This window comes from Pan troglodytes, chromosome 1 (genome assembly GCF_028858775.2).
Source record: "Pan troglodytes isolate AG18354 chromosome 1, NHGRI_mPanTro3-v2.0_pri, whole genome shotgun sequence".
Classification (NCBI taxonomy): domain Eukaryota; kingdom Metazoa; phylum Chordata; class Mammalia; order Primates; family Hominidae; genus Pan; species Pan troglodytes.
In genome coordinates, this window is record NC_072398.2 from 46,415,593 (window position 1) to 46,440,194 (window position 24,602).

Genomic DNA, 24,602 nt, shown 5'->3' on the forward strand with positions numbered 1-24,602 from the left:
TCCCCTGACTGCTCAGCTGATTTATTGGTGCTACTAGCCCAGACTGGCAGGGGAGTGGGGATGCTCGGTGCCACACATGCCTATGGCTGGGGAGTCATCCAAGCAGCCATCTGAGGACCTGCCGTCCCCTTACCCAGAGGACAACATCCCTGCCCACCGATCATTAGGCTGGTCCTGCTCTCTGTTCCTTTTTGAATCTGGGCCAAGATCATGCCTTTGCCCTCAGGGCTCAAGATCATACACTCTGGTCTGAAGCTTTTTATCCGCCTAAGGATGAAGGGCTTTCAGCGGGGAGCCTCTTAGATATTTTACTTAACATTTCCTGAGTGCTCCCTGCTGCCAGCTGGGCCATGGCAGGAGAAGTTAAGGACCCTGCTCTGGGGATTTCTCCAGTTAAATAAGACGAGACACCAGTGGCGAGGTGGAGGATTCTCCGCAGCTGCTGGCTCTCACTTTTAATTTCCTGGGCTCTGACCCCAGGACTCTTCCCTTTAACTCTCCCTCTCACCTCCGGGGCAGTTTGGACGGAGGGAGGATCCCTTATGCAGCTTTCAGGGATGGCAGTGGGAGGGGCGGCTCCTAGGAGGGTGAGAGGGTTGTGGGCAGCAAGGGAAAGTGAGCTTCTTATGGCTTGGCTGTGGCTGGGGGCAGGAGGAGGGGTGTGGCTTGATCTAGGTGAGACCAGGAGCCAGGGTGGGACCAGGGGTGGGGAGGATCTGGCCATTTGGAGTGATCTAACACCTCACTGAGGCATTAGCTGGACTGCATTTGAGGGAGGGCTTGAACAGAGCCCCATGTCAGAGGCATCATGGTGGCTTCAGGTAGAAGCAGTGATGGGGAAACAGTTTTTTTGTCAAGGGTTCTTCTCTTGCTCCTCAAATCACCTGCCAGCTTAGCCCAGCCCTATTTTCCCAGGGCCTACAATAGGCAGTGGAGTTTACGGAAATCCACATGCAAGCTCTAGAATGATGGGATCACACCACCACTCTGCATGCCCCTTTGTCTTCAGGAATTTGCTTGTTGGACAGCACCACAGGTGTTGGATAGGGGCAAGGGCTTCAACTCTCTGGGAATGTTTTTAGATGGAGAAAAGCAGAGGGGGGCAAGGAAGAGGCTGGGAATGAGTGGGAATAATGCCAATTGTGTGGTTAAGTAGGATTTGGGGTAACTCTCTCTTTCTCCCCTTGGGCACCTTCTCATTCCCTTCCCATCTTCTTGCCCCATTGGTTATAACAGTGATAATGTTGTGGGTTTTTTTGAGACAGGGTCTCACTTTGTTTCCCAGGCTGGAGGGCAGCAGCATGATCATAGCTCACTTCAGCCTCATCCTCTTGGGCTCAAGTGATCTCCTGCCTTGGCCTCCCAGAGTGCTGGCATTACAGGCATGAGCCTCCATACCTGGCCAACAGTGGCAAATTTAATCATCAAAAGGTTCTATGTATGAGAGAAAGAATCATTCACAAAGATTCCATAGGTAGGTCCAATTTTCTATGGCTCCTAGGGGCAGAAACTGGTATGTTCTAGTTCCACATTTCAGCACCAATTACATAATGGCCTATATTAATTTGAATCATCTGAATTTTCAGGTTTGATTTTAGGAAGCTCTATATTTAGGCAAAATGTATGGAGGCCCAACTAAGTGCAGGCCTGTGCTGGGCTCTGGGATATAGAAACAAATAGCCATGGCCCCTCCTTTCAAAGAGTGCATATCCTGGGGAAACTGACATGCAAACTATTAGTTCAGTACAGTGATATGGGATTCAGAAGGATGGAACACTGGTCATGCTAAGAACTGGTCTTCCAGAGGAGGTGACATTTGATAGATGTTTTGAGGGAGGAGTAGAGATCGTTTGATGAATAGGGGCATTCTCGGCAGAGAAAGCAACATGGATGACAGTAGAAAAGTGTGGCACAGCATTGAGGGCTGAAGGAAGCCTGGAATCTGAGTGAGGGCCTGGGAGGGGTTGAAGCTAGAAAGAAGGGAGGAGGCTGGATCATGAAGGGCCTTGAATGCTGGGCTAAGGAGTTTGGATTTTTTTCCAATGAAGGATATTAAGCAGGGACATGCTATGACCAGATGTGCCTTTTAGAAAGTTCACTCTGGCAGATGTGTGACTCCTGGTTTGAAGGGGAGTGGTGCAGACTGCAGGGAAAGTAGTTAGGAGGTAATTGTGGAATCTAGGTGAGAAATGATGAGGGCCTGGGCCTCTGGGAGACAGAGTCTGCATTTGAGAGCTAATTAGGAAGAGTAATGCACCAAACTTGCTAACCAATTATAAGTGGGAGATAAAGCAAAAGGAAGCTCTGTGATGATTTCTAAGCCTCCGAACCAGACAACTGAGTCAATGATGGTGCCTGGAGCTGAGAAGGGAAATATAGGAGCAAGACTGGGCCTGATTTGAGGGAAAGAAGTAGTTTAGTTTGGATATGGGGAGTTTGAGGTACCTTTGGGTAATTACCAATAAACAGCTGCAATTGGTGGGGGGAGGGCTGGTGTTCAGGAGGCCCAAGCCCTAGGAGAAGAGAGGGAGTCTTCACCATCAAGGCAGCTGTAGGAAGGGAACAGGAGGGAGACAGAGAAGGGAGTCGGCAGAGAGCCCTGGGGGATGCTGACACCAGTGGGACCAGCTTCTCCTCCTGCTCAGCAGCCAAGGAGAAGAAGCTGAGCAGAGGGAAGGAGCAGTAGGAGGGGAGTGAGAGATGGGCGTCGCCCCAGAGCAAGGGAGAGAGGGCAGAAGGGGTGTGGCCCTTGGCAAATGCTTGCATGGCCAAGGCAGGTGGGGCAGAAGTGTCCTTGAGAACCGGCATTTCAGAGGCCACTGGGGACCTCTGAAAGCTGTTTCATTGGTTAAGAAGGGTTCAGAATGTAGGGCGATGTGTGTCAGAATGTAGGGCGTTGGGTCAGTAGTTGGATGGGGGGTGGAGACTCTGAACGTGGCAGCAGGGAACAGCCACACGTCTGTATTGGGAAGAAGACATGCATGTGGGTAGCTGGAGGTCATCTGTGTTTTAATTTGTAAATGATACAAACTTGAGCTTATCTGTAGATGGGAGAGGCAAAGTGAGTTGAAGGTAGAAGGAAGTTTGGGGACAGTTGGCGAGCAGGATCGTATCAGAGGCAGGAGGGATTAAGTGAAGGGACTGACCTTGTAAAGGACTAAGGACAGTACCTCTCGAGGCCTATAGGGAGGGGGGAAGCCCCAGAGAAAGAGACTGAATACAGATTTCAGGGAGGGACATGAACATTAAGGGAGCCGTAGGAAAACAGGATCTCAGAGAGGGAGGGGCACTGGGTGAGCCTTGGAATGAAAAGATGAAAGAAGAGAAGAGGTGGAGAGTTGGAGAGATGGTGAAAGAAACAGATGCAGTCTCCAAATCACAGACGCTAAATCTGATCTTACCTCAGTCATAGAATCTTTGCAGTGCCATATTTTAAAAAAAATTTAGAAAGGTTAACAGAGCAGAAAAGTACAAGCATCCATTTTATTTTATTAGTTTTTGTTTGTTTGTTTGTTTGTTTGTTTTTGAGACGGAGTCTCGCTCTGTCACTCAGGCTGGAGTGCAGTGGCGCAATCTCGGCTCACTGCAACCTCTGCCTTCCAGGTTCAAATGATTCTTGTGCCTCAGCCTCCCAAGTAGCTGGGATCACAGATGCCTGCCACCACGCCTGGCTAATTATTGTATTTTTAGTACAGACAAGGTTTCGCCACATTGGCCAGGCTGGTCTTAAACTCCTGACCTCAAGTGATCCACCCGCCTTGGCCTCTCAAAGTGCTGGGATTACAGGCGTGAGCCACTGTGCCTGGCCCCAATCATCCATTTTCACAGAAATAACAAATGTTAATGTTTGGTCAGTCTTTTTCCCTGTATAGTTAAGAACAACACAAATAATATATGTACACATTCTTCTTTATAAAAATGTAGGTATGTATGTAAGCCATCACAGGTAAAGCTAAAATCCCTTTTGGAGATTTTACTCCTTATCCACTTCCTCAAAAGCACCCATGATGATTTTGCTGTTCATATTTCATAAATCATATAGTGTCGGGTTTACCTGATAATATGAAACACCTTATAATAAACCACCTCAAATTAGTGGCCTAAAACAAAAACAATCATTTACTTTGATCAGAAATCTACAGTTTGAGCAGGGCTCAGCTGGGATGGTTCATCTCTGTTCCACATGGTGTCTGTTTCTTTGGGGCCCCTGGAGGATCTACTTTCAACATAGCTCATTCACATGGCGAGTTGGGGCTGGCCATCAGCTGGGAATTCAGTGGGGACTGTGGGCCAGGGCTTTCTGTTCTTCTCCATATGGATCCCTCCATGGACTTCTTGAGCTTCCTCACAGCATGGTGGCTGGTCTCCAAGAATAAGTGCCTAAGAGAACAAGGTGGAAGTGCATTACATTTTCATTACCTAGCCTTAGTCATGTAGCGTCACTTCTGCCATAATTTACTGGTCAAAGCAGTAACAAAATCCATCAATTTCAAGGAGAGGGTACACAGACCCTCTCTCTCAACATCAAAGTCACATTATCAGAAGAACATGTGGGATGGGAGATGAGAATCTGCCACATATGTATTTAAAACCTGTATTTGTCTGTTCTCACACTGCTGTAAAGAACTACCTGAGACTGGGTAACTTATGAAGAAAAGAGATTTAATCAACTCACAGTTCCACAGGCTGTACAGTAGGCATGGCTGGGAGGCCTCAGGAAATCTACAATCGTGGCGGAAAGTGAAGGAGAAGCAGGTACTGTATTCACATGGCCAGAGCAGGAGAGAGAGAGAACAAAGGTGGAAGTGCTACACTCTTTCAAACAATCGGATCTCATGAGAACTCTATCATGAGAACAGCAAGGGGGAAGTCTGCCCCCATGATTCAGTCACCTCCCACCAGGCCTCTCCTTCAACATGTGGGGATTACAATTAGACATGAGATTTGGGTGGGGACATAGAGCCAAACCATAGCAAAGCTTTTACATAAACAGTATTTTATAGTCTATATTCTTTAACTTGCTTTTTCTCACTCAGCATTATGTTTGTGAAATTTAGAGCTGAACTTACTTTTTTATACCTGTCATGGCTGGTGTTCAGGTCCAGGGAGTGAGGAGGAGCTGTTAGCAATATCATGAATTTGATTTCAGTGTAGCCTTCTATTATTGAAGCCAAAATGCTAGCCTGGGAAAAGCTTCTGTTTTGATCAGCACTATTATATCCAAAAAGCTGAGCCAGTTGTCTGATCTGAAATGCAAGATTCATGCCAATTGTTTAAGCAGAAGCTTCAGCAAGAAAGGTAAAGAGGAACAGAATCAGAATGAATTGAATGAGGGTCTGCATGCTAGGTGTTGTAAGATATGCAAACAGACAGACAGACACCCATGGACGGGGAGAAGGTTTGTAAGCTGAGTAGAGGAGTTCAGAGAGGGTGGGAAAGGATGGATGTTGAGCTAAGAGCTGGCTTTGGGAAGGATTCTCTGCCCCATGGGCTCCTCCAGGCCAGGATGGCATCTCATCTATTTCCTTGTCCCCAACTCCCTGGAGGGCACCTGGTTCAATAAATGTGGTTGAATGTGGGAAGTGGGACTTGAGCAGACTCTGAATTGGGTGGGGGGAAGGGAGGAAGATGGGCATTCTGTAGTTAGGACCACAGCCTGAGTACCCTGGGCTGGAGCAACAGTGAGACATCCAACTGGCTGCAGGGGTGGAAAGGCGGTGGCCTTAGTGAGACTGGCCTTTGAAGTGAGTTGGGTTGGGATTGAACCTGGCTTGTCAATTACTAGTGAGATGACCAGAAGGACAAGTTATCAGTTTCCTCATCTGTAAAATAGACATAGTAACGCCTGCCTAAACTGGCTGTGAGGATTAAATGGAAAGATGCAAAGTGTTTAGCACAGTGTAATGCACCTAACACATGGTAAATGCTCAAAAGAGGTTAGGAATGATTACTATTCAAGCTAGGGTCAGATGACAGGTGGCTTGACCCTAAGCTGGAGAGCTCTAGGTGTTGTTTCAGGATTATTAGCCTGGCTGCTTGGACCGGTTAGAGGAAATGGGGTAAGGTGGAAGGGAACCAGCCAGCAGGTCATGTGAGAAATCCATTTGGGTATCAGTGAATGAGTATGTCCCATTCTTGAGGACTGGGATTCTTCCTGCTCGGTGTCCAGGACCTCTAGTGATAACATTTGCAAGTGCACATATCCACATGCGGGTTAGAAACAGAAAAGCCCAGCCTTTCCCTGAGTCCCTGAAGATCTCAGAGTGACTCCAGCCCCTTGGGAAAGACTTTGCTGAGCTCCCAACTCAACTGTGGTCCCTGGTCAAATACTTTCATGGCTGTCTATGCTTTGCATTAATAGTCTTCACATAATTTTCAATTGTGTATATATATTATATAATTATTATAATATATATTAATTATATATATAATTATTTAGTGTGTGTCTCTCCCACAAGACTGTAAGCTCGATGAGAGCAGGGCCTATTAGTGTGTTTGGCACACACTTACTTGAAAGTAATTTGTTAAATGAACGACTGCACGTTAAATATATGGTCATACAGACTCATTCATGTGCCCAACGTGCTCAGTATTCACCACATCTTATTTTTCCTTAGTAGACATCCTAGTGCACATATGCAGACATCATATGGTCACACATACACAGTCCTCATTCAACAGTTAACTACTGGGCCCTCCTGTGCACCCAGCACTGTTCAGGGGATGCTGTAATAAACAAGAAAGCCATGGCCCTCTCTGAGCACCTGGCATTTTCTTGGGAGGCATGGACAGACAATAAACAAGGTGAGTTCTGAACAAGATAACTTCAGATGGTAGTAAGTGCTCTGAAGGAAGTGAAGCAGGCTGAGATCATGAGTGACCTCTCATAAAGAGGAGACATTGAGATTGGGGTGAAGTGCTCAGGGCAGAGCATGCTGGGCAGTGGGGGAGGGGACCGGCCAGTCTGAGGGTGTCTGGAGGGGACATGTGGGAGGCCAGTGTGACCAGAGCAGTGTGTGAAGGTGAGAGAGCAGAGCTGCGGCCAGCGAGGTGGGAGGCCTGGACTGCCGAGGTCAGATTAAACAGGGGGGGTTTCATACCAAGTGCAATGGGAGTCCTTGGAAAATTTTAAGCTGAGGAGAGATGATTTGGTTTACCATTTGAAAAGAATCCTTAGGCTGGTAACAGATCATACTCCCATCAGTTATACAGATATGGATGAGTGATTGAACACACATAATCTCACTAAGTACTTGCAGCCATTTATCAAAGCTCATATTTCTATATTCACACATGTGTACATATCACATCATATTACACAGACTTTCACATCCTTCCACACGGATGTTCATATGCTCAGATGGACCATGCTAACACTGGGGTATATGCATAATTAAAAACACGTAGGCCAGGCGCGGTGGCTCATGCCTGTAATCCCAGCACTTTGGGAAGCTGAGGTGGGCGGATTAACTGAGGTCAGGATTTCGAGACCAGCCTGGCCAATATGGCAAAACCCTGCCTCTGCTAAAAATACAAAAATTAGCTGCACGTGGTGGTACACGCCTGTAATCCCAGCTACTCAGGAGGCTGAGGCACGAGAATTGCTTGAACCCAGGAGGTGGAGTTTGCAGTGACACAAGATCACACCACTGCACTCCAGCCCAGGTGACAGAGTGAGACTCTGTCTCAAAAAATAAAATAAAACAAATAAATATACCTGTGCTCTCCCATTGTTCAGAAATTCACACACATACCCACACAAGAATACTCACATTAAAAAAAATACACATTAACCTGCCACATAGACCTTCACGTGTTACACACAAATATCACATGTATGTAACGGCAGGTTCCCATATCCACTCCTACCCAGAACCAGCCAACTGTCACTGCCCATCAGCCAGGCAATCTCATTCAGGCTTCTAACGGCAAATGAGATCAGAACTCTGTGAGGAATTGTCCTCTCTGTTGAGCATAAATGTGCTAAATAAATCTCCCTGCCTCGAATAAATCTTGTACAGATGTAGAAAATGCATTAAAGGCTGAGAAACTAGAGGTGGCTGGAGACAGCCATGGGAACAGAGTAGTAAATCTGCAAGGGGCGTGCTGGCAGCTGGGGCTGTCCAGGGCAAGGAAAGGAGCTGGGTGTGCGGGCAAGTCTTCCTGGAGGTCACCCCAAGGTAACTATGGCCTCATTCCTTGGGTAATGTGTCCCTTCAACTGGAGCCGTTGGGACCTAAGGATGTGGGTGAGCATCGATCTTCGTGACACAGAAACATCCATCTCATTGGATCCATTCAGGGAGGAAAAGTACTTGTTGAGTCAAAACTCACTCCAAACTTTTCAGAGTATGGACACAGAACATTGATACATTTTTGGTTTGATTGGGCCTGATTTAGATGTGAATTACTGATTCTTTCCTGCAATGTAACTGAGGTTCCAGGCCCATGATTTTATTATATCGTTGGGTCCATTTTCACGTACCTTTTAACTTACATGTTCCAACGCTGAAGCTGACCTGCCACACAGGGTCTTGCTGTTTATTCTAGAAGACTTAATAGTACTTATAGTTCAGACATTTTCCCCTTTTCAGATGATTTATTAAAATGTTCAGTAAACCCAAGCCCACCATCTACACTTGGAGGATGGCTAATATGTTATTTTCTTTTGTTTCCCATCTCCAAGATTTTCTTATAACACCATCCATAAGCCCAGATTTCTGGGCAAGAAATGAAAAATATTTTCATTTAGTTTACACACTAGCAAACGTTTGGATATTGTGAGACAGCTGGAGCCTGTACTGCCCTCCCAGCTGCTAGTTTGGTTATTTCGGCTCTACATTTTTAAGACTTTTTCTTTAGTTTTCTGCAGTTTTCCTGTGATACGTCTAGACATGACTTTCTTTTTATTTTTTGCTGCTTGGGATTTGTTGGGTTTCTTGAATCTGTGGATTGATATATTTTATCAGGTCTGGGTATCTTCTGCCTTTCTCTCCTCAAGTGTTGCCTTAGCCTCTCTCTCTCTCCCCCCTCCCTCCCTCCCTCCCTCCCCCTCTCTCTCCCCCTCCCTCCCCCTCTCTCTCCCCCTCCCTCCCCCTCTCTCTCCCCCTCCCTCCCCCTCTCTCTCCCCCTCCCTCCCCCTCTCTCCCCCCTCCCTCCCTCCCCCTCTCTCTCCCCCCTCCCTCCCTCCCCCTCTCTCTCCCCCCTCCCTCCCTCTCTGCCTCCCCTTCTCTCTCCCCCTCCCCCTCTCTCCCCCTCCCCCCTCCCCCTCCCCCCTCCCCCCTCCCCCCTCCCCCTCCCCCCTCCCCCCTCCCCTCCCCCTCCCCCTCTCCCCATCCCCCCTCTCCCCCTCTCCCCCTCCCCCTCCCCCTCTCTCCCCCTCTCCCCCTCCCCCTCTCTCCCCCTCTCTCCCCCTCCCTCCCCCTCCCCCCTCTCTCCCCCTCTCCCCCTCCCCCCTCCCCCCTCTCCCCCTCCCCCCTCTCTCCCCCTCTCTCCCCCTCCCCCCTCTCTCCCCCTCCCCCTCTCTCCCCCTCTCTCCCCCTCCCCCTCTCTCACCCTCTCTCCCCCTCCCCCTCTCTCGCCCCCTCCCCCTCTCTCGCCCCCTCCCCCTCTCTCGCCCCCTCCCCCTCTCTCTCCCCCTCCCTCCCTCCCTCATTTCCCACCTGTAATTCCAATGAAATGTCTGTTTTCTTCTCATCCTCTTTTACCCTTTATTCTGCTTCTGCCAAGTTTTAACCACTGTGTTCTGGATTATTTCTTCTGATCTGTTTTCCAGTTCATTAATGTCTTCTTCAGCTGTGTTAAACTTGAGGTTATATCTGTTCATTGAACTTGTATTTTCAGTTATTGTATGTAAATACAATAACATACAATCTTACCATATTAGTCTGCACCAGCCGCTAAAATGAAATGCCATAGACTGGGTGTCTTAAACAACAGACCTTTATTTCTCACAGTTCCGGAGACTGGACGTCTAAGATCAAGGTGCTGGCAGATGTGGTTCTGGGTGAGGGCCCTCTTCCTGGCTCGCAGATGTCAGCCTTCTGGCTATATCCTCTTCCCATGGCACAGGACCCCCATTTCATGGCCTCATCTAAACCTAATTCTCTCCCAAAGGTCCCACTTCCAAATACCATCACACTGGGGGTTAAACGAATTTCAACATATGAATTTTGGGAGGACGCAAACATTCAGTCCATAGCATTGCATTTGTCAATTATAAGCTTTATATTTTATTGTTTTCAAACTATCACATGGCACGTTTTACAGTTTCTGGCTATTTGCTGAAATTTTCGATGTTGGCTTTTTATTTACGTGATACTGAAAACATAGTTGTTTTATAATCAGTACCTGCCGTTCCCCTATCTGGAGTCCCTGTGGATCTCTTTCTGTTATCTGTTGTTCCTGACAGTTCTTTCTCAAGGTGTCTTGTTTCTTTGTGTGCCTGAGTTCCTTTAATTATGTAGTAAGCATTGTTTTTGACAAATCATTTGCTATCTTCCCTGGAGAGAAATTTTTCTTTCTTTTTTATTTTTATTCTTTTATTCAGAGATAATTTTTTTAGCTTCTGCAGTGTGCCTGGGGGCATTCTTAGGGCAGGGAAGCTTCATTCAAGTTCAGGGCTTAAGTTTTCATGGCCAGAGAGTGAAGTCAGCTTAGAAGCCCATCTGGTTTTGTTCTGCATGTAAGGGATGAGCCCCTTTGGGGTTGACTCTAAAGCAATAGGTAGTTTATCAAAGGCCTGCCTTGGTGGATTCTGGACATTATTGACTTTCATTTTTCTAGCCCTGGGAGGCTGCCAAAAGTGCAGCCCTGCCAAGCTGAGTTTCTCAGCAGTTTCCTCCTGACGGACAAATGCCCTCAGGGCAAAAGCGACTTCCAGCTCTGGGTTTTTGTTGTCTTCTAGATTTGGGCCCAGCATTTCCTCACTAGCTTGTCTTTGACACTGTTTAGGTGCTTTTTGTATTTCATCAAGCTTTTTTCCTCAGTGGGAGGGTCGATCTTGACGGCCTAACTTCCCTCGCTAAAAGTGGGTCTCTCTGCCTTGGCCCATGCACAGTTGGCTGCCCTGGTGCTGTGCTGGGGACTGGCCTCCACCGCCATGAGCTTGTCCCAGGCAGGCAGGAGTGGCAGCACTTCCCTCTGGCTCCAACTCCAAGGCCTTGACAGATCAGGGGCTGCCTCTGGTTCTCATGCTTTCCCCAGTCCTCTTTGAGTTCTTTTTTCAAAGGTGGGGAAGGCTGATCATGACTTTGTTTCTAAAAGGAGGGGCCCCTATTGCCCCTCACAGGGGTTGAAGGCTGGTGCAGGTGATGGGAGTTTTGCTGGTCTGACTGCTTCATTAGGCCAGCTGATCGCCGATGGGAGTGGCGGGTTGCTTATCACAAAGGATTGGTTCTTTGGCCTCGCCTGTATCAACCCTGACCAGGTGAACAGACTCAGGCCCAGCTGACCCAGCAGAGATCACGGGGCGGCCTTGGGATGGTGAACATTTAGAATCCAGCCCCATCCACAGGTCGTTAAATCAGTTATTCTCCTTGTTTTTTCAATGATACCGATGGCTGTGTATGATTAGTCAGAGCCCACATTGATCAGAACAGACTGGGACAAACAAAAGATGAATTTTAATACAGAGCAATGACCCAAGGCTGCAGGGACACCTTCCTTTCATGCTGCTCCCTTGACAGCTGCTTTCAAACATTAGGTGTGGAGAGGCCTAAGTCACCCATCTAGCCCACCCATGTTGTTCCAACCAGACTTGGCCGTTACACATGGTCATGGCCATGTTATGCTCACAGCAACTAGGGAGTGAGTAATTAATCCTGGTGAGAACTTCATTAATCTTGATTTAGCACCCAGTGGAGTTGTGCTCCTCTTCCCCCTTCCCCTTCATTTTTCTAGACATTTAATGACTGAAGGAAGAATGTGAATACCCAGGGAGAGCTAGCTGGGCTTGGGGGATTCTGTGGCTCTTCAGCTCCTTGGAACCTCAGAAGCCCCACCACAGTTTTCAGCCAGTAGCTCCCTGGGCACCAAAGGAAATTTAGCAATGCAGGGGTTAAAGGGTTGAGTGCCCGATGCTCCCACTTCTCTATGATCCTGCAATCCCATGCTGTCTTGGCCTAGGTTCCTCAGCTTCAGGAGTAAAACTATCTTCTCAGTTCCTTCTCTGTCTGCTCCCAGTGCTCCTGTGAGGCCGGGTCACTCATGGGACCTCACAAACTGTAGAGAGGCTAAATTCTAACATTCCTGCATCGCCCTAAACACTGAAAATGCCTCTCTTAGGACCCCTGGCTGATAGCATTAGTGGTATTCTCTGAATCTTTCTCCCTCTTGGGTTGCCACAAGCCCTCCTTCCTCACGAGCGCTGGCATATGTCAGTGAGTACAGGTGTGCTGATGAATGTTGGGGTGTGGGTGGCACTGTTGTTCAATGGATCTGGACCTGCAAGCTTTGTATTCATCAGGCCCTCTGCTTTTACACCAATGAGGATAAGCTGTCACCAGGCAGATGACAGTGCCTCGGTTATGCCCAGATCTGAAAGGCCAGGGCTCCCAGGTGGGTTGACTGAATGAGAGACGTGTTTCGTGTCTTTCTACTCAACTATGGTCTTGAAATCTATTAAAGATAAGAATTGTGGGTGGTCTTTTTTTTTTTTTTTTTTGAGACAGGGTCTCACTCTGTCATCCAAGCCGGAGTTCAGTGGTATGATCATGCCTCACTGCAGCGTTGACCTCCTGGGCTCAAGTGATCCTCCCACGTCAGCCTCTGAGTAGCTGAGACCACAGGCGTCCACCACTAGGCCCAGCTAATTTAATTTTTTTTTTTTGAGATGCAGTCTTGCACTGTCACCCGGGCTGGAGTGCAATGGTGTGATCTCGGCTCACTGCAACCTCCCCCTCCCAGGTTCAAGCAATTCTCTGCTTGTATTTTTAGTAGAGATGGGGTTTTACCATCTTGGCCAGACTGGTCTTGAACTCCTGACTTCATGATCCACCCGCCTCGGCCTCCCAAAGTGCTGGGATTACAGGTGTGAGCCACCGCGCCCAGCCTAAATTATTTTTTTGTACAGACAAGGTCTCGCTATGTTGCCCCATTGGTCCCAATCACCTGAGCTCAAGTGATCCTCCTGCCTCAGCCTCCCAAAGTGCTGGGATTACAGGTGTGAGCCATCATGCCTGTGCTAAAGATAAAAATTAAACATTAGTATTTCTAAACAATATTTTAGTGCACAATTTAATGCAAGATGTAAAGAGATGCAAAGATTTTGTCTAGTTATGTGACTCACAGTATCTCACTTTGTGTTAGTAGTTGCTTAGCCTCACTGATATTTTCATGGCTTGTGTGGAATTAATGTATGCTGAATTTATTAACTGTACCCTAGACTTTCAGAAACATCAACAGGTCCCAAATTCCTGAAGGCTTGACATAAATGAGACACAGACAGATACCTGATTACTACAAGATTTCCTCCTACTCAGCCAATCATTTCTACCTGATGTAACAAGCCTCCTCTTGGCTTCTACTTCAAGAGATGCATGTGGCTTCAACACTCAGGTCATCCAGTTGCCCAGGGGCCATCGGTCAGTGCCTCGCCACCCTGTCTTTGAGGAGATGCCTTATGGAGTGGTGGGTGGGCCTTGGAGTCAGACAGATTCAAGCCCAAATCCCAGCTCTGTCCCTTGGTGGCCACGAGCTCTTATGCAAGTTACCTGCTTTTATTCTGGAAAATGGACAGAGTAATGCCTGCCTATAAGAAATACTTCAAGGCAAGGAATTATTATTCTCCTAAGTAGCATAATGCACATAAAATGGCTAGCACAGGTCTAGCATGTAGTAAGCACTTGATAAATGAATGTTGTCATTACGTTCTCTTCCCCAAATAAAGGATTTCTCTCTATTTGCCCCAGAGCTTTTAAACCCTGTGGATCTTATAGTAATTCTACCTATAAACATTGCTAGCAGTTTTCACTCTTAACAAACTACGGAATGAAAATATAATCTCGATTATATTTTTGCATTTATTTGAGTAATATGCTATCAACTTTATAAAGCACTTTCACATATACTGTTATATTTATCTCCCACATCACACCTGAGAGGTTTAGACCGTAATGAAAAAAAGACTTGAAGCAGACATGTGTCTTAACCAGTTTATCTGAGTGTGTCTGAGTGTACCAACAGATGTGGATGAGCGCACGAGAGATGTGTGAGCCCATGTCTCCACATGTCTGACTATGAGTGTTGGAGCCCTACAATATATTCAATGATTTTATACTCTGGGGGGCTACAGATCTTCTGCCTCTATTCTGTTCCCACCAAAATGTCCTTCTCCATTTATTTGTGTGCTGTTGAACTGCTACATAGGCTTTGATGGTGCTGAGAGGGAGGATTGCCTGAAAATATCTGGGCCGGGCACGATGGCTCACGCCTGTAATCCCAGCACTTCGGGAGGCCGAGGTGGGCAGATCACGAGGTCAGGAGTTCGAGACCAGCCTGGGCAACATGGCGAAACCTTGTCTCTACTAAAAATACAAAAATTAGCTGGGTGTGGTGGCAGGCGCCTGTAATCCCAGCTACTCAGGAGGCTGAGGCAGGAGAATCGCTTGAACCCGGGAGGCAGAGGTTGCAATGAGCCAAGATCATGCCACTGCACTCCAGCCTGCTCGACAGAGCAAGACTCCATCTCAAAATAAATAAATAAAATAAAATAAAATGAAAAGAAAATATCTGAGAAGCCTACTGTGGGCTCAGTCCATTACTCTCATGGGACTTATGTATTGACTGATTTATTGATTGATGTAATCTTCATGGTTACACATACCAATGTGGTTTATTTAGAATGACCACTATAAAATAAAGTATCCACACCTCTTTCTGATAAATACACACAGGAAGGTACACACACACACACACACACACACACACACACACACACACACACACACACGGCTGGTCACTTGCCTGTTGTCTTTAGATCCTTTCCTCTGCTCAGCAAACTACATTTCCCAAGCTCCCTTGACAAGTGGATTCTGGGTAGGTTCAGCCACAGGTAGGCGTTGGTGGAGACTGTAGGGTGGGAGGAGGGGAGAATCCCTTTCTCTCTTTGCCTCAAGTGGCCTCTCTGGCAGTAGTTGTGTTTCCTCTATGGATCTAGTTTTTAACAGAAGGCCCCAGATTCTGGGTCCCAATAACACCACCTCCTCCTTTTTTTCCTCCCAGCCCTAGGAGTGGTAGTAGCTCTTTAATACTGTTTTCCTTTCGGTTGAGTCTTTTCCCTGCCTTACTTCTCAATTCTCTATCAACTGTTAAATTACTATAAGATTCATAAGGCTTAAATACTCTGGGACAAATAGAGAGGAATCCTTTATATGGGAAAGAGAACATAATGACAATCTTTTGGGTTTTTGTTTGTTTTGTACGTTTTGTTTTTTTGAGACAGAGTCTTGCTCAGTTGCCCAGGCTGGAGTGCAATGGTGTGATCTCGTCTCATTGCAACCTCTACCTCCTGAGTTCAAGTGATTCTCCTGCCTCAGCCTCCTGAGTACCTGGGATTACAGGCACCTGCCATCACACCCGGCTAATTTTTGTATTTCTGGTAGAGACGGGGTTTTGCCATGCTGGCCAGGCTGGTCTTGAACTCCTGACCTCAGGTGATCCGCCCGCCGTGGCCTCCCAAAGTGCTGGGATTACAGGCATGAGCCACTGTGCCTGGCCTTCTAGGTCTTTCAAACAGTGAATTTAATAAGAGGCCAGGTGCTCTGACTCACCATGGTAAGCACATTGGTCCCGGAGAGTCTCAATAGACCAATAAAGTCATTCACTTTGGGCTGCGTCTGTGACATACCTCTGAAATGGTAGGTATTTATCACGGAGAGATTGTTCTCTTCTCCTGCCCTACCCCAGCATCCCCAGTATTCAGCCTTCAAACCCTCTCCTCTCTGTACATTATGTGTGGGCCTAAAGAAGATGCAAAATCCTGGGCCCTCTGCATTCTAGGTTTGCTCTGTGGGGTATTGGTCTGTCCTGATTTCCTGGTTGGGAATCTTCTTTGAGGGAAGAGAATGCTACCATTTTCACCAGCAAACTGGATCTAGATTCTGATGAAACAGCCAGTCAAGCTGTCTGATCACTGGGGAAATTTAAGTGAAATTAATTGTTTGGCATCATGAGGACCAGGGACTAGATAATCTTTTTTTCCTGCTGAGAGCTGCTCACAAAACTAACTTATTTTAGTTAGCTTTTTTTTTTTTTTTTTTTTTTTTTTTTTGAGACGGAGTCTCGCTCTGTCGCCCAGGCTGGAGTGCAGTGGTGTGATCTCGGCTCACTGCAAGCTCCGCCTCCCTGGTTCACGCCATTCTCCTGCCTCAACCTCCCGAGTAGCTGGGACTACAGGCGCCCGCCACCACGCCCGGCTAATTTTTTGTATTTTTAGTAGAGACGGGGTTTCACCGTGTTAGCCAGGATGGTCTCGATCTCCTGACCTCGTGATCCGCCTGCCTTGGCCTCCCAAAGTGCTGGGATTACAGGCGTGAGCCACAGCGCCCGGCTAGTTAGCTTTTTAAAGAAATAAATTTGTGACTTGCTTCTTAAATTAGAAATCATGATCACAAAGCTCCATTTAATAAACAACAAAACAAGTGTAAACATTGCACTGATGACCAATGAATGTGGAAAGGAGCAAGAGACAGATGTGGGGGAGGGAAAGAAGAGCAAGTGAGGAGAGAAAAGTGCACCGAGGCCCTCCCAAGAGATCCTGGTGTGTAGAAAATGAGGAAGTGTAGAAACAGACCCATAATTCATGAAGCAATGACCCCACTCTTCTGGCCTTGTAGGATGTCACAGCTGGGAACTTTTGAAGTAGCTTTATCTTCCCAGCTATAGACTATCTGAAGGCCCAGAAGTCAGAGCTCCAAACAGACTTTTCCCTTGGTTGCTTTAGTCCAGAAGAAACACCAGGGATCACATATTCATCTGCCTGTCTCTGTGACAAGGGCCTTGAGGTCAGGCGCCTTGTCATATATACTTAGCCCAGGACTTAGTAAGTGCTTATAATTTTTTGATGAAAGTCACTGAAAGGGAATCAGAAAACTAAAAAGGAGTATAGAAGTTATTGGGTTCATCCTCTCCCTAAACAAGACATACCTAAGTACCTTTGACTCTGTGCTTTACGCAAGAGGTGACAGCAAAAACTGTTCTGTTGTTGTCGTTGTTGCCCTTTTCCTCCTCATCACTTTCATCCCAGGGACCAGTTCATTACCCTCTTAGAAGGCAGCAGAGTTTCTTAGAACAGAAGACTGTAGGAAGAGTAAGAGCAGAATATACATAAATAAATTATTTTAAATTGAAATTAAAAACTTAAATAGGTACATCATAGAATGGCATACTATATTCAGTAATAAAAAGAATGAACTCTTCTTACCTGTAACAACATGAATGAATCTTAGAATAATTATGCTGAGAAGTCCGGGTGCAGTGGCTCACGCCTGTAATCCCAGCACTTTGGGAGGCCAAGGCAGGCAGATCACCTGAGGTCAGGAGTTCGAGACGACCCTGGCCCACATGGTGAAACCCCGTCTCTACTAAAAATACAAAATTAGCTGGGCATGGTGGTGGGCACCTGTAATCCCAGCCACTTGGGAGGCTGAGGCAGGAGAATCGCTTGAACTCAGGAGGCGGAGGTTGCAGTGAGCCAAGATCGCGCCATTGCACTTCAGCCTGGGCAACAGAGTAAGATTCTGTCTCAAAGAATAATTATGCTGAGTAAAAGGAGCCATCCCAGAAGAGTACATCCTGTAATGATTCCATTCCTGTAAGATTTTCAAACAAGCAAACTTGACGATGAACCAAATCAGAGTTTACCTGGGGCTGGGGATGATGGGGGCTGAGTGCAGAGAGGCACAAGGAAATGCTTGAAGGTGATGGAAACATGCTGTATATTGATTGGGGTGGTGGGAAAGTGCATATACACTTAACAAAATTCATCAAACTGCATACTTAAAATGAGGATATTTCATTGCATGTATGTATTATAATTCAATGAAGTTGATTGGAAAACATAAAATGAGGCCAATGATGGAGACTGGGGCCTTGTTGCTGTTGTGTGCGTGCAGGAAACCGAAGAGGGATGGCAGTGAGTCACCTTCCTGCTAGCTAAGGATGAACCAGAATGAGAGGCGTGAGCTGGGACTTCACAGGAGCCTCATGGACTATTAGAAAGAGGGTCTTGAAATCTCTTTCTTCCCTGTACATGGAAAGGTCCTCCCTCTACCCCTCTCAACATTCATATCCTCTGTTTGGGGAAGCCGGGGTTCAGGCAGTGGGTGAGCCTGCCTTTCCCTACCTGCATTGCAAAGAGAAGACAATGACTTGAGGGTAGAAGAGCACGCAGCAAGGCAGCTGACATCCCCGATGCTGCCTCGTTGCAGATTCCAGAGGGCACTGTGCTTGTGGAATCCTGGAGTTTTGTAACTTGGCTGACCTTACATCCGGGGGAGGAACTTCTTGGATCCCAAGCCCATCCAAAAGTTAGTACAAACCCAGAGAAAGGAGCATCCATTCCTCTAAGAGCCCAGGAGACAGAGCAGCCAGATCCCTCAGCACCCAGGCACAGCGAGTGCATCCAGAGCTGCCCCATGGTCTTCCTGCCCTGCCTGCCACAGCCCTGCAGCTCGAGCAGAGGTCCCTTAGCCAGCCTCAGAGGAGATAGTGTCTGGAATTGCTTTAAAATACTCCAGAAGAAAAAGTGTGAGGTGGAAGAGGTAAAAGGAGATTGTAGAATATTCTTATATATTGAAATTGGGTGACGAGCACATGAGGCATATTATACTCACCTTTGTACCTATGTGTAAGTTTGAGGATATAGTCATAATAAAAGATCTGTTTAAAATGTTGCCGCTGAGGTTTCGAAGTGGAGTGAACAGAAACACAACGGTGCTGTGGACAGACACAGGGGATTCAGGAAGAGGAGCCAGTTCGAAGGCAAAGGTTTTTGGAGTTTTCTTGGGGAAGTATTGTGTACTTGGTGCAGATGGTGACGCCCAGCAACCTGGAAAGAAGAGGGCAGGGCCGGGAGCAGGCTGAACTGTCGGCATGGCAACTGAATGTCCATGCTAGAATGGCTGCTGATAAAACCTGCTATCCCAGAGCCCTTCTTATTGCTGAGGGTAATGACCTCTGCATCCCTTGGTTCTCCCTCTGAGAAGATTGAACGACTTGCTGTCCCTGGGGCAAAGGGTGGCTGGCTTGAGTTCTCTTTCTTGTTAGCCATGAAAGGGCCTCCCCTGTGTTGGGCTGATACCTTGATTGCTGTCCCTTGCCCCACATACTCATAATCTCAGGAAAACTTCCAGAAAAGAGGACTCATGATGATGCCGAGAGAGATTAAGTGACTGATGACAGTTCACATTGCTAAGCATATCCAAGGAGTTAGTACTGCAGCCTGCTGCTACTTCTCTCCTCTGGGAAAGAACAAGCTCATTTCCCCTTCCAAGCCCCAGTCACTTCTCCATTATTATTACCGACAATTTACTATGTGCCTGGGACTTTGCAAATCTATTCTGTACACATTATTTTTAATCCTCAACAACATTATTAGATGGATATTAGTAACCCTCTTTTACAGGTGATGATCCTGAGGCCCAGAGAGGTTACCTGACTTGCCCAAGGCTACTCAGATAGTAAAGGCTTAGCTAACGATGGGAACAGGCTTTGTGTAATGCCAAAGCCTGTACCTGCAACCATAACGCACAGCGTCTCTTAATGAGCCTGGCACATGTCCAGGGAAGTTAGGGACATGTGCACTCACCTAGAGAGGATGGAGTACATAGGGTCTTTCCACCCACCCCGCTCCATCCCTTGCCTCTTGGTTAATGATGTACCTGAGCTGGTGGAAGGGTAGCACTTGGCCCTGCTAGTATCTGCGCTGTCATAGTCCAGGTAGACTATGGAGGAGCCCTTGGCCTCAGTGAGTTTTAGTAATTGATGTGCTGTCTTCCAGATGCTGCCCTGAGCATCATTACTAATTAGAGGGTTAACTTTCTTGCCTTGAATGTATGGGGCTCTGCCCCAGGCAGGGGGATCAATTAGTGTAATCTCTGCGTCTTTAGGAAGTAGTGAGGCTGCAGAGATAGGGGAAAAACACTGGGATCTGAAGATCTGGGCATGGTTCCAATTCTGCCGCCAACTCGCATACACTGTGCCTCTTGCCGCTTCCTGGTCTTTGCCCATGGTGTGTCCTCTGCCTGGGACGCCCTTCTTATACCATGTGCTTGGGTAATTCCTATTCTCCCCCCAAAAACTCTGCTCAGAGGGTCCCGTGGCTCCTGGGCCAGGTTGGCACCCTCCTCTCTGTTCCCACCACACTGATCATCATACGTTGTACATTGCATTGTGATCACACGTGTGTCTCCTCATTGGAGGGCGCGCCTCTTGTGGACAAGGGTGACCACAGCTTGTCATCCTTGTATGTCCAGTGACTAGCACAGCCCTGGTACCCGGTGGACTCTCAAAGTGTCTGACAAGTGAACTAATGAATGGGAAATGCGTGCATTAATGAAATAAATATACTAGATTTGTGACCAACTTTGAGCAAATTAGGGTCCCACTCTGAGCCTCAGTTACCCCACTAACAAAATGTGGGGATTGGATCCAATGAATTTTGAAAGCCCTTTGCGCTTTAGAAACACTCCCGCAGGGGTGGAGGGAGAGGGCCAGCGCCTGCAGAGTGTTCTCTCTGAACACCTGCCCCCTTGGAGCAGAGACCGGAGTTGGCAGGCCAGTGATGGATGCAGGACTGGCATGAAAAATTGAGGCCACGGGCTGAGCTCCCCCTGCCAGGCTGTGTGAAGGCTGCCGAGTGGCATAGGGCAACCACGAGGGAATGTTATCGATGGCCTGACACCGTGTTTGGGGGATTGACCCATCCTCACATGTAATTATGAGGCATAGGATCATGCAAAGGGACAAGGCTGCACTGGAGAAAAAAAGAAATACCTTGTACTCAGCGGTGGTGATGAGTGAGCTGGGGAGGAAGGCGAAGCCATCCATCTCTTCTAGGCTGCTTCTGCTTGGCATAGCCAGTAGGTGGCCCCAGTAGGTGCCACCCAGTAGGTGGCAAGTGATAACTGGCTGGACCCTGCCCTCTAGCTTGGGATTTGGAACTGAGGGTTCCCAGGGGCAGGTGGTCCTAAGGGCTATCTCTTCCACGGCCCTTTTCTGACAGGAAGGGCTGTGCACTTAACCTTAGCATCCAGCACAGTGCCCAGCAGGAGTCAGCACTCCATAGCATTGATTGAATCAATGAATACACAAATTATATGGTCCATGAGGGCAAGGATTTTTGTCTCATTCAGTGCTCTGTCCCCAGCACCTGGAGCCATGTCTGGAGTGGAGTAGATGCTCAATAAGCATGTGCTGAATGATTAAGTGACTTGAGGAAAGGGATGCAGAAGTATGATACTGTGGCAGAAGAAGCAAAGCACTAGAGAGTGTTTAAGTCCGGATAGAAGGAAGGCTGGGGGAGACGAAGCTTGCAATGTGCTGTGAGCATAGGCGCCCACATCTAACTACCTGGGAGCGATGGGCTCAGAACCATCTCTCCTTTCCTCTGGGGAAGTGCTTCTCAGAATGTGATCCACCGGCATGACGTGGTGGCTCATACCTGTAATCCCACCACTTTGGGAGGCTGAAGTGGGAGGATTGCTTGAGCCTAGGAGTTCAAGACCAGCCTGGGCAGAATAGCAAGACCCCATCTCTATAAAAATATTTTTTAAATTAAAAATGTTTAAAAATAAAAAAATAAAGGTGGTCCACTGACCACCATGTCAAAATCTCCTGGAGCACCAGAACTGAGCTTGCTGAATCAAAATCTCTGGAGTTGGGCCTGGGAATCTGAACTTTATGGAAGTTTCCAGAAGATTTTCAATGCATGTTAAAGTCTGGGAGCTATTTGGTGAAAGCTGCTGTGGAAGAGATTCCTGTCTTTCTCACCTGCTGGGGTAGTAGCGGTAACAGAAGTTGTAGCCACCATTAGCTGAGGGCATACATGCATTGTCATGTGATCCTCCCAGCAGCCTTATGAAGTATTACTTTTCCTCTTACAGATGAGGAAACTGAGGTTCTGACAAGTTATTGAACTTGCCCCATGTCATGCAGCTAAAAGGTAGCATAGTCAGGACCGAAGTCCAGCTTGTATATATCACACTGTACTGCTCTGCTAATTCCTTCTGCTTTTCTGGTGAGATGTTCCCCCTTGTGGCTAACTCAGGTCTCCCTTACTGTCCTCAGAACCCAGCCCCTTGTCCTGACCTCAGGAGGAGAGAGCTGTCACCTCAACTGGCAATGGGCATTGCTCCAGCCTGTGTTTTGATGGAAATACACGAAGCAGAGGGGACAGAGATTCTTGGGCAGAGAATCAGTTTGTTTTCATTGAAGGACCTCCGTGCCAAGCTCAGGTCTGGAGGTACCTCCTGCCTGGGACCCAGGGGGTTTAATGGCAGGGAGGAGAGGTCCTGCAGGTAGTAGCTCTGACCCTACCAGCCCAGCTCCCCACCCCTCACCCCCAACTTACATGTCAGCAGCTGTCACCTGCTCGACAGATGGGCTGACTGGCAGCACCTCTCCCTGGGCTGTACCCAGATTGGCTCGGCTATGCCCTGGCTGCCCCTAAGCTAGAACCATCTGTGCCCAAGAGAGACCCAACATTAGAGGAGAAGGGCAGATGGGGCTCTCGCAGCCCCTCCAGGTCATGGGGAGAGAGCTTAGGACCTTGTGATGCTCACCACCTGCTGTGCCCAAATTGGGCACCTGAGAGCCAGGACAGAGACTGCAGGGGCAGCTCTACTTCCCCTGCAAGGGGCTTTCAGAGTCTTTTCCAAGGCTAAAATGCCACTTACTGGCCACACACTGCCAGCCTGACCACACTTCTAAGCTATCTCTTTTTGCCGCTGTCTTTCTGTCAGCAAAGAGCCCCCGGTGTCACTCCACAGCAGTTGGAGTCCCGGGAAACCCTCTGCTTGGTGGAAGGGAGGGGCTGAGCTGGCAGGGATAGGTCTGCCCCTGGTTCCATTCAGCCCTTCTTCTGGATTTATTTTCACAGCTGATTGAACTCATCACCTTTTTAACGGGGAAAACAGAGCTGGACTAAAAAGTTCCCTTAAAATGAAACCCAAGATCAGAAGAACACGGACAGAGGTAGCATGTGTGCAGAATTAGTTTGCTGTGCATTGGGAAAGGGGAGGGGTCCCTTCCACCAGGGAAGGAGACAGGGTGGTCAATTTCATGCCCTTCTGAGAATGCTGCAGCAGATTTGGTATTTGATACTCCAAAGGGGGAGGGGTGTTGTCATCTTCCCTCCATCCCTCAAAAAACTCATTCAGAAAGAGAGACAGAGATTTTCTTGAGTCTAAAGGCCTCTGCCTCTATGTGAAGGAGGCTTGTGAAGGAGGCTTATGCCAGATCCCCTAGGGATTGGGAAATTGAGAAGCTCTCCAATCTGGCAAGCATTTAAGTTCAATCAGTCTGTGTCCCAGCTTTTAGGAAGGGAAAATCGGCCACTTCATACTCCTTCTACCTAGACCTCCTGACTTCACCAGGAGCAGGGTTCAGGGGGCCACACACCGGCAGGGGCAAGAGGAGGGTGCCAGCACCCTGAATTGGGAGGGGTTGACACATTTTGAGGCAATCTGGCCACTCCTTTTTTAAAGCATTTGGCTGCGCATTTCCCTGGGAAATGAGGACTTTTAGGAAAAAAAAAAACTAATAAAAAAAATCCGACCACTGCATTGCAGTGCCTCTGAGATTGGTGCAGGCTGCTCAGCTGCTGTCTGAGGCACACACACGCCACACGTACTCACAGCTTGCACCTAGGCCCCCAGTCTTCTTACCCCCTCTGGCAGCTGCTGTCATAGCCTGGGGGCCAGAGGCGGGGAGTGGGGACTTCAGCCATCCTGCCACTCAGCTCTGGACTGGACCAGGGCAGGATCCAAGAGGCATCAGTAGAGGCAAAGGTAGGGATTTCTGACCCAGGGAGGGGACACGGTGGCTAGGCCTGGCTGGCTTCCTGGTCTGTGGCTCTGCTGCCTCTACTGCCCTTGCCGCACGCTCTGGTTATTGCCACCATCCACGGCACTTTTAGCTGAAACCTGCACAGTCCCACTCCTGGCACCATCCAGTGCAGATGCCCTCGTCATTTTTTCCTTTTTCTTTCCAAAAAAGGGGCCAGTCAGCTTTGTCATCCACCCACCTGCAGTCTCCCAGCTCACAGAGCCATGGAATATCAGAGCCGAAAGGACCCTAAGAGATCATCTAGTCCAATCCTTTTAGTTTATTAATAAGGAAGCTGAGACCCAGAGAGGAAAGGTGACTTGCCCAAGGTCACTCGGTGAGCTCTGGGCAGAGCTGATCCTACAGCGTGGGCCCAGAGGTGGCACAGAAAGTGCTTTGAAACATGCTGAGTGAACCCAAGTGAGAGGGTCCCCAGGAAGGGGCTGGTGACTTCCTGCTGATTGAGTAATGAATTCATTGATTAGCTATTCAAGGCAGTCAAAGAGGAGATGCAGGATCAGCATTACGTCCCCACCAAACATACCCTGAGCTCTCCGC

General features: G+C 48.0%; 1 protein-coding gene across 2 annotated transcripts in view; it reads left to right on the plus strand.

Moving 5' to 3' along the window:
- SYT2 (synaptotagmin 2) overlaps positions 1–24,602 on the plus strand; it is a 115,373-nt gene that overhangs the window by 28,840 nt on the left and 61,931 nt on the right. Inside the window, exon 1 of one of the 2 annotated variants that reach the window (XM_063793617.1) lies at positions 23,904–24,007. The exons of the other annotated variant lie outside the window; for it this stretch is intronic. The gene's annotated coding sequence lies outside the window, so the exon portion shown is untranslated. Of the gene's footprint in view, positions 1–23,903; positions 24,008–24,602 lie in introns of those variants that run through there. 2 annotated transcript variants of the gene reach the window in all.